The 15640-nt window shown below is 37.8% G+C and overlaps 1 protein-coding gene across 5 annotated transcripts in view; it reads left to right on the top strand.

The window, feature by feature from the left end:
* The window catches only part of adcy7 (adenylate cyclase 7), a 43464-nt gene that overhangs the window by 1453 nt on the left and 26371 nt on the right, over positions 1 to 15640 (top strand). Inside the window, exon 1 of one of the 5 annotated variants that reach the window (XM_057338656.1) lies at positions 5547 to 5817. The exons of 2 other annotated variants lie outside the window; for them this stretch is intronic. The gene's annotated coding sequence lies outside the window, so the exon portion shown is untranslated. Of the gene's footprint in view, positions 1 to 5546; positions 5827 to 10728; positions 10900 to 15640 lie in introns of those variants that run through there. 2 more of the 5 variants (XM_057338666.1, XM_057338636.1) reach the window with 2 other exon arrangements.

Raw genomic sequence — 15640 nt, 5'->3', positions numbered from 1 at the left:
TGGTCCATGTCATATGTAAAATGTAAGTCTAAAGCATTTTTCAAAACGAAAGTGTTGTGCTGAATACAGTTTTACCAGTCCTGTCAAGAAAATAGGTTTATTTAAAGGTCAAGTGGATGAAATTTAGCAGCATGTAGTGGTGAGGTTGCAAATTGCAACCAACATTGCCTTTCAAGCACTACGGAGGCTGACACAGGGCTAAAAGGCCGGGTATACTTAACTTTCCGCGTCTGTGTCTATCTCGCGCACAAACGCGTCCACACAGCTTCTTGAGCATACTCAATCGCGCTGATAAGCGCGGATAGACGAGTTCGACACATGCGCAGTGCATCACCGAGTGGACTCGGCCGATTCAACATTTTTTCGCGCATGTGTGTTGTACACGTTCCGGACGGGGTGTGCGGATGGCGCGCGGACAGCCGGACTATACTTTAGCCTTAAGATGTGGTCATGTTTTCGCTGAAGGCGATAACATATTTACGAAACGCGATCTGTAGAGCATTTTGTCCATTTAGGGCTTCTGTAGAAGCAACATGGCGAATTACATGCATGCAAAGGCACCTGTGGTGTGTGTAGATGGAAATAGCTCATTCTAAGGTAATAAAAACATAACGCTTCATAATGTAAGGTCTTTATAGACATAGTAGTGTGTATTATATTGCATTTCTGTCAATAGATCCTCCAAAAAACTACACACAGCACCTTTAAGCCATCAAGTAAAACTATGCTTCAGAGTGGTCTCAGTTCTTCTTTGTTGTCCCCTGAGTTTTACCCCTGTCCTGTGTGTTTACCACTCCCTTCCTCCTGTGGAGATTTTCTGTAGTTCACTCTCCACATATCCACACAGATATGTCTCTTCCACAGAATGGAATGTGGTACGCTTTAGGGAGTGACTTCCTTAACTTACTTCTGCCTAAAGTCTTCTTAAACACGTATGCACATACAGCACATCTCTAAACTGTTAAGTAACTTTAATTAGTTTTTTCTTTGTGATATTTCTAAAATGATTCCCATTTTTATTTTACCTTAAATCCCCCTACCTTTAATGCCATATCAAAGGCAGTTTTGCTTTAATAATCTGTTCAGTGAAGTTTTAGTACTGGGCAGAATGACTTCTGCTGTAATGGCGATCATTATGTTATGAGTTGATGACTATTGATTCCTCTCATCTCACCATGTTTTCTTAGGCAATTACACAAAATCAATCCATCCACTAATGTAATCACCAAGCCAATATGAGACGGAACGGTGCCATTCTGCTCTTTAAAGGCTTTAGTCAGATATGTAGTTTGGCTGATCATTACTATTTTGTAGTTTTGTGTGCAGACTGTCTCCTGTGCTGTTTGACTGATATACTGGGTCCATCTTAGCTTACTTTAAAGGAGAATAAAACATATGCCAACATATTGCAAATAAACATCATTTAGAAAGGAGATAGATTATGCCATTGATGTCCATTGACAACATGAGACACATGTTGTATTAAGTCATTAAGGAAACAGTTAAGCGTAATTTATAGTAGTGCGTAGGACCTACGCCGTAGGCTGTGCGTGGCCTGGTGTGCACCTCTCCAAAAATGTAACAATAAGTCAACTCAACCGTACGCAGACCGCATGCGCTGTGATAGGTCTGTTTGAACCTCTCTCTCAGGTCAAAAAAATCATGTTTACACAAACGCATTTCTGAATGAATTATCTAAGTAAATTATTTGTTCTTCTGTATTTAACATCTCAAGCTGCAACAAAATAGCGGATAGCGGTTTACTTGCCTCTATCACTGCTAATGCTTCTTAAACCATAGACATATATATATTAACTAGATGCCTCATTGTCCGCTGGATCGTACGTCAATGCCACCGCCATATTGGTGAGTGCAAAAGCAGACTACGAAGACATACGAGTGAATGGTGGAGCTGCAGTTATCTGGATAAAAACACAACATCGTTTTCATTTCTCAACTAATTTCAATACTTTTCTATTTACGTGGCGTACAGAAACGTTTTGGCTCCAGTTAAAGATGGTTAGACTTGAAAATGTATTTATTGTCATACGGAACTGTCAAAACTCAGGCTTGTCAAGCAATCGTTTAGGCTTAATAATTGTGTACACATCGCTAATGTGAAATAATTTAAAGTAGATTAAATGCACATGATCAGAACACAGCTCATTCACTTTAAAATCATGGGAAAAATCAAAACAATTCGTCTTTACTATATGACTATATACTGCTATTTCATACTTACAATGCACGGCAGTGTTATTTGTTTTACTATATCACATACATCATGTTTTACTGCTGTAACGGGTTTACCGGATAAATAAAAGAACATCTTTTATCTTTTTATTTTCTAAAATTATTACAGAAAAAGCCATTTCCACAGTGAAAAACATTCGTTTTTATATAACTCGTAAATTAAATTATATTACCTTGGGTGTTTTGTTCGATGATTCAAATAAATCTCAGAAACAATCTCTAGGCTACATGTCTGTTTTATTCTCCACTACTGCAACCAACGTGGTTATTTATTATGTTGCTTGTCTTGTCTACAACATATCACTGAACATGGTGCCATCTAGTGAATTCTCACGAATAACAGGCACAAATAATGGATTTCACAAGCAACTAGAGACATGGTAAATTTGTACTCTATACGTATATCGTAAACCATTTAAATATGTTAAGAAATGTAAACTTGACTGTGCTTTTAATGCCGAAAAAGCGCAGCTCTTCCATTGGGTTCAGTGGGCTTTTAGTGCACTCTTGCCCTCACCAATATGGCGGAGCCATTGACGTATCGCAGCAGCGGAGCAAAGCGGCCAATGCAGCGTCTAGTTTTATATATATATACGTATATATATATATATATATATATATATATATATATATATGTCTATGTCTTAAACGAGCTGCTTCTTCTTCGGCTCTTGTCTTGGATACACAAGCAACACGCACAAGTATAAAGGAAAACCGACGTAGGTCCTACGCACGACTATAAATTATGCTTTAGTCTGGTGTGTTCTCAGCCTGACTGTCATTCAGAAGGTCAAAGCTATTGCCCCCTCAGTGCACTTGCTGTTCTGGCTCTGTGGGCTGTGAAGCATGTGCTGTATGATCTATTTTAAATTTGGTCTATTTAAGATTCTCTCTCTTACGACCTGCTCTCACACTGCTGGAGGTCAAGCTGCCAATTTGTTTGGAAGAGTTGTAGAGTTTACTACCATCTATTGAAAAAGCATTCAGCTAAGCTTGACTCCACTTCTAAAACTCATCACGTGATTGATAAGCTAAGCTTCAGTGTTTTCTTTCTTTGTTATACGTTGGGGAGCTTAGAAGGAAGCTCAGTTGAACAAAACATCTGTTCTGATATTTTGATAACATCCATAATCATAGGAAAGTTCAAAGTTTGTTCAACCTTTCAAATATTGACGTTTGTTAAAACTATTCACAAAATCCTTACATGGGTTTATTTAGTGAAGCTGTTGAGAATACCAAAATCCATTCTGAGGTCATAATATGTTATGTGAAAGGCTTCAATATGAAGAAGCATTCTTCAAAGAGTTAAATGGTAGGCCTGTGAAGATGGGATTTCATTTGCAACGTCTTACTGTTTGATCCTCTCATATAAGACTGTTTGATCCTTTTATTGAGCTAAAAGAAAAACCTGTTGTCTGTTATTGCATTTTTCCTGTAACCTCTCTCTCTCTTATTATTCTAATTTTTCCCACCCTCCCTTTTAAACCTCGTCTGCCGGAGGTTTCTACTGGTTTGTTTAATTGTTGCATATTCTCTGCCCATACCCTCAAAAATCATTCTTTCTGTCACATTGACACAAAGGTTAGCATTCCAACAGTAGTCAATAACCTCAAAAATACGTAAGGGATAATCTCAGCCAGTAGTTAACGCAAATCAGTACACCAGATAGGAGTGCATGTTACATAAATTAGTAACAAGAGACAAAAGATTCATTTGTAATTATGTAATATTGCATGATCTGTTTTTATTTTATCACATGAAACAAATTAGTCGTGGCAAAGCAGCTTCAATTCAGGATGTGTGGTGGAGGTGGATGGCATGATTCAGGGGCGTTGCAAGTCGCGTTTCAGAGTAAGAAGGCATGAAAGAGAACTCCGTTTAGTATTTTGTGCTCTGACTCTCTGGGCGCGCGCATATCTCATATAACCCTTGAGACCTTAAAGGTACTTTGCGGGATGTTTTGTATGATCTATTAACAGAAATGCAATATAACATACAAAACTGTGTCTTTAGATGTGTATAAAAACCTTACGTAATGAAAAGTTATGTTTTTATTACCTTAGAATAAACCAGTTGTATCTACATAGGGAGCTGGCCTATCTACATGGAATTTGTTATGTTGCACAGCCATGTTTCGTACAGTAAGCTCTAACGGACAAACAGCTCTACCGAGCGCGTTTCGTTTTGGTCTTCTTCGTGTGTTTTTTTTAGACGCAGCTTGCGTCATCACTGAGTTGAAGACGCACAAAGTAGTAAGTCTTATTACGGAGAGAAGGAGGAGTAGTCGTCGTCTAGCTGAAGCAATTGATTGTTCTTTCTTAGAAGTTTTGATAAAATGGAGGACCATGCGTATTGTGCACAAGAGCCGACAGAGCGTGAATCTCCGTCGTCAAAGAAGCGCAAACGTGATGCTGCCAGACGAATTAGAGACAAACGGCTGCAGAAATCCAGGATAAACATTGGTGTATCTATTACCAGATGGAAGGCACTGTTGAAAGACAAATGTTTTCAAGGCGATGCCGAAGTTTCTGCTAGACTGGTAAGATAATTCAACATTTTCAATGTTTCCACTTTTTCAATGTTTACCAAACAACTGTTTAGTAACGTTAGCATTTTATACAAATGGCCATATATCCTCCGAATAATAATGTTTTTCCGTCCCTGCGGTACGTACTCCGGTTGTTCCTGACTTTACAAAGGGGGAGACAAACGTCTACTAACTTACACCCAACTGCCTATGTCGCTGTCAGATCAAACACTTTGAACAGTGTTGCTATTTACTATTAGCTAACTTTAGTTACTTCACTACTCTCAGCGTGTACTAGATAGCACGCAAGAAATATATATAATTATAGAATTGTAACAGTAACTTTCGCAATAGAATACATGTTAAATGATTAATTACGTTAATATATTGCCTTACCTTTGTAAAGAAGGTAAGGCAATATATACCTTTGTACCTTTGTTGCTTGTATCACTACTATCCGCTGTCTCAGTGGACGACATCTTACAGAAATGAGATTCAGTGCTGTATTGTAAATAAATATAACAATTTACTTAAAAATAGCCTGGAGGGGCTCCACACATTGCCTTTGCACAGGGCACGAGATTCTGTGCTATGCCCCTGGCATGATTAACCAATCAGAACAGAGAATTCCAGAGCGCTATGTAATAATATTATTATTATTAATAAAAAATATATTGTGATGTTGATGTAGCAGACACACATTCATTCTTTTCGCAGTATGTGCTGGCTTGCAGCACTGATGTAATGTTTTGTCTAGCCTTGTCTTCATCATGTCTCCTTTAGACGCGCTCTCATCCTGAGATGGAGAAGTGGGCATTATTCCTGGTTTGTAGTCGAGTGCATTGTGGACTGTGTGGAAGTTCTCCTGTTCTTGCCCCTTTTCGTGTTCTTGCCCGTTTTCGTGTTCTTGCCCCTTTTCGCGTTCTTGCCCCTTTTTGTGCTCTTGTCTCTTTTCGTGCTCTTGTCTCTTTGTCCTAAAAGTGGAACTGGCACTTGAGGGATCTTCTGAAGATCAGGCTTTTCAGTTGCCATTGAAGGTATTTCAGGTGATTATGTGAAGCTGTGTATAGCCGCAATGATTTTTAAATGCTTTAACGCTATGTATCGTGTATGCTGTTTTTCCATGTGAAACGCTGATTGTCGCATGTATGTGCATTATGAATTGCATTGTGTTGATTTTGTGTGCTTTTTGCTCAATATTGCACTCATAGGACTTCACTGTAGGATTGGGCTAGTCAGATCGGATAGACAATGTCACATGTGTTAGTACGTGACTGTATGTTTTTTGTGTATGGTTTTCGTGGTATTTTGTACAGATTCTCTTTTCTAAATGGTATGTGATGAAACATTGGTAAGAAAACTGCTCCTGTGGCATATTTTTGTTCATTTCTTTCCATTTTCTTAAAGGCCCACAGCAATGCCTTGGAACGCGCAGCATTATTTGATGTGTTGACGTATTTTCAACTGAAAAATGCAGAGAGCGAGACATATCGATTGGATCCGCCCAGAGGTTGTGCTAGACTTTTTCATGGACCGTTGTTCTGTCACCGGCTCGTAAAAAATCTGTCATAATCTATTTTAAAATAAAATGTTAAATATAACAGGGCTGCATTTCCCGATAATGCTGTCTCTTAGCGTGCTACGAAGACTCTAAAGCAGGCCCTGATTAACACAGTGTAGTGCCCTAGGGTGACCATATTTGAAATGCCCCCCCAACTCGGATGTTAGTGTAACATGAACAGATCTCTCGCCCTTGCAGTTGCTAACGGGAATGGTTAAGAACAGTCTGAGTGCAACATGTAGTAATTTAGCAGATGCTTAGGGTCACGCAAAGCCACTTGCTGTTGCGATGCATTAAAAAAGTTTATTCCAGTAACTGACAATTACTTGTTCACACGTTTATTGCTTGGACACTGGATGCGCAAGCGGCGCATTTACAGCGCATTTATCTTCTATGAGATAACGCTAACGTGAGCTGCTGCATAACGTGATGCAACATAAAGCCAAAAGAAACCAGCGCTGTACCGATTAGAGAAGCGATGGAGTCGTACTGTAGATTAAAAGAACCAAGTATGTGATTTGCATGATTGAAGAAATGTAATGCAGTTTATGTAATATGTCTTTTTGAAAGATATTTCTCATTCATTACTGTCTCAAGCAATTGAAGCAAAGACAGCGCAGCTTCAAAGAGACACGAGCCAATAGCTTTTGAGTGTGAGCTCTGTCAGAGCGTTTCATTGGTTGAATGTACTGAATGAATTTACCCTTCACTGAACGAATGAGTCAATTGAGTCAAAATGAGACTGAATGAACTGGTACATGTCGTTCATGGTCTAATATTCTCTGTGTTGTGACAATGCATATCCAGTAGTTACTGAACTTTTCTGAAAAATAAAGGTAATGACCTGGTTTAATTTAATTCTAAGGTATAAAGTAAATGATGTCAAAACAGTTAAATCTTTGTATGGAACATTTAATTACACCATTTAAATTAGTTAAACCATATAGATTTTAGTAGACTAAATATAATGTGGATTTTGTCGACTAAAACTAAAATGATGGGGATGACTAAAATATGACTAAAACTAAATTGCATTTTAGTCAAAAGACTATGACTAAAGCTAAATCAAAATTTGCTGTCAAAATTGACACTCAGTGACAAACCTGCAGTACAGCAGGTTCAGTTAAGCCTTAAAATGTTAAAATTCTTTATTAAGTTGTATGTCCAACAAAAAAAGTTACTGAAATTGTTAATATTTAGAAAATAAATGTTATTTGAATTTCAGTTTCATTTTTTAATTTTGTTCAAAATATCGAGATGTGTATCGTATCGTGAACCCAGCATCTAGATATGCACCGAATCGTGAGCTGAGTGTATCGTTACACCCCTAATTACAGCAATTGCAAGTTTTGCATTACGTTATTTTAAATACTCTGATGTGCAAAACCTCTTCAAGAAGCTTATTTTACTGGCATGTTGATGAACAGTAAACCAAAAACTGCTGTGAGCTGCCAGTGTAAATTTTTACATTTATTCAATACACCAGGAATTTGTACAAGTTGATTTTTGCTTGAAGATAATAAAATAAGTCAAGTAAAATAAAGAGAATTTCAGTAAAATAGTTTTTTTTCTTCTTAACTTTTTACTGTTTCTGTCACATAAGCATAGAACAGTGAAAAAACACTTTAAAGTGCCAAGCCATCTGAACCGAACCGAACCGAAAACCGTGGGTGAACACCGAGGTTTGTATTGAACCGTGGGTGAGCTGTATTGTTGCATCCCTACTATGCGTGTAAACACGTGAAAACAGGTTTCTTTTTAAGTTGATTTTTGATAGATATCTGTTTATTTTGTGCATGTAAACGCACTCAATGACGGAGAATTTTCGGGTAATGCGACCTCTGGCCCCGCCCACTTTTAAAATAACCAATAGTGTTTCGTTTACGGCACACAGTCAGCCTGGCAAAGCTGCAATTAACAGCGTAATAGCCACAGTGGTGTAAAAGTGTATTGGAAAGTATAGGAAGATCAGTGATACCAGTGATGTGTCATTTGAAGCTTGTTGTTTACGTTGGTTAGTGACATGGGCGTTTGTCTTCTCCTTTACTGATCAAGGCTGCTATGTCCGATCTCTTCCATAGAGCCTTAACATTCGATATTCTGTGTATACTTGAAACGGGTCAGATACGTTTTGTTTTCTCAGTGGATTTGCGCGTATGATCGCGCAAATGATCAGCTCTGTGCTATCATGTCTCTGAACCAGAGGACACTCACATGCAACCACTCGCTTGACACTAATGCAAAATTAAGACTTTAATGTTAATGCTTACACTGTCTGGATCATCCCCCATCTCCCATCGAGTCCAATTTGTTTCATTCACCATGTAGGGCATAAGAAATGTGCTAACAACTGGCTGAGTTGAGGCGCCGCTTCCGCAGCTCTCATGTGAAGGGGGCAGGACTCTTCCGATTCAAAAGCGGATTTGATTGGACGAGAGCTTTGACAAGAGGCTGAAGTGTAGTGATGTCATGGAATTTCAATAAAAAAATTTGTGCATGTACCTAGGGTTGGGAATCGAAAATCAATTCCAATTTGGAATCGGAATCGATAAAATTGAAACGATTCCCAACCCTACATGTACCAGACTGTCAGTTTTGAACGCTTATATCTTCTAAATGGGAATTTTGTCTGCACGTAGGAGTATATCAGTTTATTGACGTCCTTAAGGCTAACTTATTTTTAATAAAAGGAAAAAAAACTTCATTTTGATTTCACTGGGGCTTTAAATCATCCTTTTTCGTGTTTGGCATGTTTACACTGCTGATGTTTTTTCACTCGTATAGAAGCTTAGAGGCATAAAATATCAAATAAGTGGGGAATAAGTAGGAGGGAGCGTATTTAGATTTGAAAGCACCTGAAGGCCAGAGGAAGTGATAGTGTGTGTATGCTCTGTAAGAAACCAGGTGTTGAGGTCTTTTTTCACATAACAATCTTTTATGTGACAAGTGAATTGCAGAGCTTGGGAAAAAAATTACTCCCTTTCATAATAATCTTTTAGAAAAAGGTTATTTGTTTTTCAGATGCACTACCTCTCAGCTCTTTTGCTTGTAATGCAATGCTTCAGTCTTGTTGTTAGGGAAATGAGTCACAGTTGCTAAGGAAATGAGTTGGTGTGTGGTTAGATTGAGTAGACATCTAAGGTTGTCCTTGATGAGAGTTTCTCTGCTTAGAAAATGGTTGAATCTGTCTTCTGCATTTTTGTGTGTGTCTGCAACCGATTATTTAAGCGTCCACTCACAAATGGCTGCTGTGCATAAATACTGATTTGTCTCTGTGTAGCATCTTTACATCGTCTAACATGTCTAAGCACATCCTTTGGATGTATGTATGTGTGTGCACTGTGCATGCATGCAATGCGTTGGTTAAAACGATGTTGGTGTATTTTTTAAGAAAAGCTTATGGTCTGAACACATCGAGCGAGTTTTGTGAGATGGGAGTTGATGCAATAGTGCTTGTTCTTTGTTCTTGGTTTTTCAGTAAGAACCAGTAAGAGCTGTTTGGTTGTAAAAGGGAAGAAATAAAAAATATATACATATTTTTGGGTTGCTCTTACTGGTACAGATGTCATGTGCATTTTTCTGTATGTGTGTGTAAGAGCAAGAGAATACGCCAAAATAGGGTGTATAAGTAGATGAGTAATGTTAAGAAATTAAAAGTCATAGTCCACCTTTCAGCTTTACTCACATACTGTACACATGCATGCACCAGTCACAGATCTGGTATTGGTGTCTATTTGAAGGCTAAGCTGACACATGCTTAAATACTGGTGAGTAATGTGTGCGTGTGTTGTGTGTGTGTGTGTGTGTGTGCGTGTGTGTGTGTGTGTGCGTGTGTGTGTGTGTCTGTCTGTATGTATGGCAGAGCTGCACATATTCCTGGCTGTGATTGGGAATTCTTTTGCCTTGTTCCAATATCCATAACTATGGAAAATGGGACGGTGTCACGATATCGTGTAGGAAAACTCACAAACACTCAGCTAAGATGTCCTTGAAAAGCTCCACACAAATGCACACACATGCAAAAACACTCCTTATGATTTTACACACACACATTCTTAGTTGAAACAGTGTAATGTAACACTGGGGCAACAGTTTCTTAAACAACGACTGCTTTCATTGAAAGGAATGGGGGGGGAACTGATACGTGGAACTAGAGGGAGCTTTATTGTAAACAAAAAAGTTCATAAAACTGAATGTCCTGCCTTTTTGGTGGGGGGGTTTAAGTTTGTTGAGCACCAAAATCATTGGCTCCGTTGAAAGTTTCAAAAATCTATCTAGGGGATTTAGGAAGCAGAACTGAGAATCAACGCACATGCAAAAATACAGACTGTGAGATGAGTCAGACATCTAGTCCCGATGAAAGCTCCTAATGAAAGAGAAAGACCAGATCGCCGGTAGTTACATCGCATATAATTACACACACAGTAATCAGAGAAGGGAGGTGTGGAATGGTTGGGCGACCTGACTCTAACCTCAGATGGAGCGTAATAATGCTCTCCTGTGCCACACTTACCTGAACTACACATCACATCAGCCTGGCTAATAATCATATTCCTGAGTGAGTATGAATGTTACTCTATAATTCACCAGTATGACCTTGTTGTGTGTCCAGGTACTTTTAAGAATAACTCATAAAGAGAAAAGGAGACAATGTAACCTCCAAATCAGTTCCTAGTAAAGTTGCTTGATATACCGGTGCTACGGTAGCCTGACTATGATATAATTTTAATACGTGCGATGCCACTCTATTTTTTAAACGGTTGTACCATAGTGGCGTGAGTAAATGTTGCATATGCTTATCAAAGTCACCATGAAATGGAAGAAGCGATCGTCGTCTTTTCCATATCGTGATATATATCGTGAAACGGCTTCTGAAATGAGAAACAAATGTAGGATGGAACTTGATTCTGTCCATTGTGAACTGGTTGGATCATTGGAAGTTGAGCGTTGCTAACAAATGGAGGCAGATTTGAATCCCAGTTTGCTGTCAGTCAGTCACTGGAGCCATGACCGGAAGTGATGAGAGGTTGTTTTGAGGGGGGAGGAGGTTAACGTTTTTGATGAATGATTATGATGGTGCACAGATAAGGCCTTTATAAAAGCACTACAATATTCCAATAAAAATATGATTTTTCAGTTTTGATTTCATGCTGTCTTTACATTTACTTACGTTTGCAAAAGCATTTTAAAAAGCCATGTTGAGTGCCTTTGCTTTGTTAAGCAGACAAAATATGCTGTTTCGTTTGTAAATGAATCCATGTTTTGAACGATTTGGACGATTCAATAAGTCATTCATTAATACACAATTCGTTCTTAAACAAATAAGCTGTTTTGAACAAATCTGTTGAACAATTGAAAAAAATGCCGTCACCTACAGGCCTTTTTAGTTAAAACAATATTGCTGTATTGATGAAATGTCACACATTAAATTAGTTCTTACCATAGTAAATATTAAAGTATACCACAGTATTTACTACAAATGACTGGTTAACACACAATACTGTAGTGTACATTAAATGCTTAACATAGTCAACTTGTCAAAAAAAAATCATTTTGGCGTATGACGTAGTATTGCTGTGCTCAATAAACTCCCCCAAGGTTCCTATAGGTTGAAATTCCGTTATGAAACATAGGAACATGAAATTCCGTTATGTAACAACTTTCTTAGTCCCTTATTGGGCAGTTCTCTCAGAAAAGCACGTCCACGCGTCAACCAGTGAGAGTAAGAGAAAGAGCATGCGCACATGTCAACCAGTTAGAATGAGAGAAAGAGCACACCCATCAATGTGCTTTGCAGAAGTTCAGCTGTGTTTGTTTGTTCACTGTATTTCGGTGGGTCTCTCCACGATTATGATTGGTTGAATGGTAAGGTTGAATCTGATTGGCTAAACAGGATGACAACTCAAGTGGGAGGGACAGCGCTGCCAAGAGAGTCTCAAAATACACACACACAAATCCAGGGCGATTCACACGTGAGTGACGATTTGCACATTCAAATTCAATGATAAACTTGTACATTTTAAACTTTCAAAATATTTGTGCACAGGTGTAAGTCTGTGAATTGTTTTAATCATTCGTGAAACATATTTTATGAGAATATATTTTTATTTTACGCACGTGAATTGTTTTTTGTGAATGTACATATATAATTTTTGCACGTGAATTAGGTTTTATGCATGTGAAACTGGCTACGCAAGTGTACATCGTGTTTTATGTGTGAATAATTAATGAGACTAAAATCGCTCCGTAGATATGTCTCTCCGTGCATGCGTCTTTCCGTGCCGCACAAGTTGCCCAGTTTTAAAGTGAATTGTTTCTCTCCGTGCAGCGCGAGGTGCACAGTTTTAAAATCAAACGTGTCTCTCCGTGCAGCGCAAGGTGTGCATTTTTAAAGTCGAACTTGTCTCTCCGTGTTGTACAAGTTGCGCAGTTTTTAAGTCAGACGTGTTTTGCATTCAGCTCTTCAAGCCGCGCAGTTTTAAAGTTTAAAGGGGAGAGGTCTTTTAAATGACAAAATTAATTATATTAGTAAAACCCAATTAGTGGCAAAATACTCTGATTTGGGGGTTTATTTGGTTCAGAGGTGGAAAGTAACAAAGTACATTTTGTCATGATTCTGCCTCATCATGTCATGTCTTTCTTGGTCTTGTGGCAGGATCATGGCAGAGCAGTTTTGTGTAGAGAGAGACATGCCATTGTTTGTTTTGACATCTCATGTACTCTCTCTGGTCTCGTCTTTGTCCCCGCCCACTCGTTTCTTCATTATTGCCTGTTAATGATTTCATGCCCTGCACCTGTTCCCCTCTTGATTTGATCCCTTTATAATGCCCCTGTGTTTTCTGTCCTGTGCTTGTTCACTGTGATTGTATGGTGCGGTCCTGTGTCTAGTCTAGTCTAGTCATTTGTAAATTATGTCAAGTGTTAACTTTAGTCTTGTTTAAGTGTAGTTGGTCTTAGTTCTGTCTTGTCATGTTATTATATTCCCCTGTTTTGTTATTTTACCCCCCTGTGGGTTTTTGGTTTTGTCTTTATTATTATTAAACGTCTTGTTAACCCCTTACCCGCTGTCTGCACCTGGGTCCTCTGTCCATGTCTCACCTCCACGATCATGACACATTTATTTGTACTGTACTTAAGTACACTTTTTGTGTGTCTATACTATACTTTTTTCTTTATATTTTTTTCTAAGTAGGCCTACTTTTTACGGTTTCACTACATTTGAATGACAAATATCTCACTTTTCATGCCACAAAAAAATAATGATTTCCTTGGCCGACCGTCCCCTCCCTCCCACATTTGGGAGAGACTATTGTCAGCTGCTTCTAATATGACATACTTGAATCAACTCATCAGCCTTGGTGTGTTTATTAGGGAGTCATCCACAACATTTTGGGAGAAGGTTAATGAGTTCAGTTGTGTATACTTTTCTCATTTCTGATATAGTTATAAGCAATAGATCTAATTAGACTTTTTATCTGTTTAATTTAAAAAATAATCGTCTAACTAACCGATTATCATGAACACATGGAAAGCCTTTTTGTTACTTTGTATTTGATAATTAAGATATCTAACAAAATAAGGAATGGATAGTGAAAAATCAAAGACTTTATACAAACATTTTGCAATTAATTGTTATTTCATTCAGTTTACTGGGCCTCTTCATTTAGGGGTCACACTTGGCTCCTGTAGCTATTTTCAGGAAAATTGATGTAATATATTTTTGTTCAAGATATTTCTTATTTTTCATTTGAGATCATTTTATGGTACTGATAAATATTTGTGCTATAATTTTTATCCATTTTACTCCCCATTGAAAACAATACAATTTATTAGATTCATTTTTTTACAATTTTGTAAAATATTTTTCAATATAATTTTTCAATGAATGCATTATTTCAGGTTATACAGATACCAGACCATTTAAATCCAATCGTTGAAAAGCAGATTAGTGCCATCTGGTTTAAAAAAAAAGTAAAAACGTGTAATGGCATGGTGTAACTTCTAAGTTCCTGTGTACTCGCGTATGCGCGCATGTCTGTGTCAGAGTGAGAGAGAGCGAGAGAGAGAGAGAGAGAGAGAGAGAGAGAGAGAGAGAGAGAGAGCCTCTTTTGTATTTTTGTTTCATTTTTTATTTTATTTAGCATATTTTCAAAGTTTGCTCTGTTGCAGCCTTACCAGTTCATTTTTTTGAGTGTGTGTGTGTGTTTGTGTGTGCGTGTGGGTGACTATTTTGCACTCTTGATATTTTAGAGTGTCACCCCTTGATTGCTGTATACTTTTTTTCTGCACAGTGGCTGATTTGTAGTTTGTACCACAAAAAGTTTCTCTGAGTTTTCATATTTTTTCATATTTCCCATTCATTTCCTATGTTGGTCATTTTTGACCGCGAAGGAGCGAAGTACGACTTTTTTTGCCCCTTTACCATTAACAAATCATGTCCATAATTTTTTGGCGTGTTCAGAGAGCTAAAATGACAAAAGTGTTCAAATGTAATCTCATTCCGACGAAGCTACGATTTTTAACATTTCAAAATGTACAATTTTTTGGTCAAAAATGACCGAAGAGTCCCAGAGAGTTAGATTAAGTTATTAAAGATGTAATTTTAACGTTTTTATTTAGTCACAATTTCACATTAAAACATCTGTTAAGTTCCTAAAAATACCCTGCAACAAAGACGGAGCGGAGCCATTGTAGTGCTTGTTTTTTTTTAAATAAAAAATATACTGTAATATACTACAGCTTACTACAGTTTACTATAGTACGATACTAAAGTATATTAATACAGTATTTATTCATGTGGATTGATTCATGCCATTTGTATGATTGGTCTTCATTTTTTCTTAAAGAAGAGTTTTCATCTAAATGCCAAACTTTTCACTAACCAACATGAACTGTGACATTAAAGGCAGCTGACTGAGAACAGGGAGAAATATTTATGCTTTTAAGATCCCCTTAAAATCGATCTGTCACTGATTATATATATGCTGCAACAAAATATTTGTGATTATATTTTGCTTGCAAAAAATTTGCACAGGATTCATCTCACTGAATACAGATCTTTGTACTTTTCTATCAAGTCACTTGAATTTGTTTTTGTGTCTGAACAACGAAGGGTTTCCAATGTACAAATGAGTTTTCCGTGTGCTTTTATTGAACAGTGGCCAATATTTTGTGGACATCATCATAGGTGATAGGTGAAGGGAAGGGTGGGGTTGCTTTGAGACACACTACTTCTCCACCTACACCAACACTACCAGAGTTTCTTTGTAGCTTGACCTTGCTGTCCCACGGGTTTCCGA

The sequence above is a fragment of the Triplophysa rosa genome, linkage group LG1 (assembly GCF_024868665.1).
Source record: "Triplophysa rosa linkage group LG1, Trosa_1v2, whole genome shotgun sequence".
In the NCBI taxonomy this organism is placed as follows: Eukaryota; Metazoa; Chordata; class Actinopteri; order Cypriniformes; family Nemacheilidae; genus Triplophysa; species Triplophysa rosa.
The sequence above is the reverse complement of the archived record's forward strand: the minus strand, read 5'-3'. Positions and strand labels throughout refer to the sequence as shown.